The following is a 1,144-nucleotide window of genomic DNA, read 5'->3' as shown; positions in this document are numbered from 1 at the left end:
AAGAAGATAAGCAAAGTTATTTAAATGAATATAAATGACACAATGTAATCTTATTAACAAAAAAAAAAAATTTTAAAAAAAAACATGAGCCAAATATCTTGTATTGTCATGGTAAGTATAAAGAAAAATGTGTACTGTTGATGGAAGATTTAGATCCAAATCGAGAAGCTTGTAAACTTTGAATAACTATCAGCCAAATTCAAAATCTTGGAGTTATACACTTGTACACTACATTGTGGAAACACAATAATCAATTATTATTTTCCCACATATATAACTTAATGTTGAATTGCTACTCAAACACAATTAAACACATTAGACAACTTAAATAAATATTTTTCTCAAATTTACGATTCTTAAAAATGACTTAAACTTCCAATTTTATCCCCCAACTAAATATCATCTCCTAATTCTCTTAAAAATTTATTTCATACATTATTAAAAAAAAAACTATCTCCTAATTTTTGTAAAAATCATATTTGTTTATATATCTTTACAGTATTTATTCATGCACATTATGATTAAAATTAAATTAAAAAACCTTACAAAAATTTAATTAAAGATTCTTGAGAAAATATGGTCTTGCCCCTTATTGACAATAATAATAATAATAATAATAATAATAATAATAATAATAATAATAATAAAATCTATTCTCACTAGGTATCTATTCACATGACCTTATGAAGGTTTAATATCTTCCCTTGGCCTATAAAAAACGTGAAAATTTTCAAACATTCATGAAGAGAACGTCAACTTATTCATGCACATTTTGATTAAAATTGAATTAAAAATTCCTTATAAAAGTTTAATTACAGATTCATAAGAAAATATGGTCGTTGTGGCAATTCAGTGAGAAATCTTCGAAACAAATATGGAATAATTAAAAATAATAATATCTATTGTCACTGGATATAGGAATAAATTTGTGAAAACATCCACAAGATAATGTGCCTTTTTGCTCAATCAAAGTTCAAACCTTATGGAAGCTATTAGTCTGGATTGTGGAAGCTCAGACAAAGTTCATTCATGCCAATAACCTGGGAAGCTATAAATCTTGCTACCATTTTCTTGCTTGATTCTTGAAGTTCACCAACAATCAGAATTTCATTGAGTACATGGTATGCCTGGATGATTATCAAAG

Source organism: Dioscorea cayenensis, chromosome 16, assembly GCF_009730915.1.
Source record: "Dioscorea cayenensis subsp. rotundata cultivar TDr96_F1 chromosome 16, TDr96_F1_v2_PseudoChromosome.rev07_lg8_w22 25.fasta, whole genome shotgun sequence".
In the NCBI taxonomy this organism is placed as follows: Eukaryota; Viridiplantae; Streptophyta; class Magnoliopsida; order Dioscoreales; family Dioscoreaceae; genus Dioscorea; species Dioscorea cayenensis.
Note: the sequence above shows the minus strand (reverse complement) of the source record.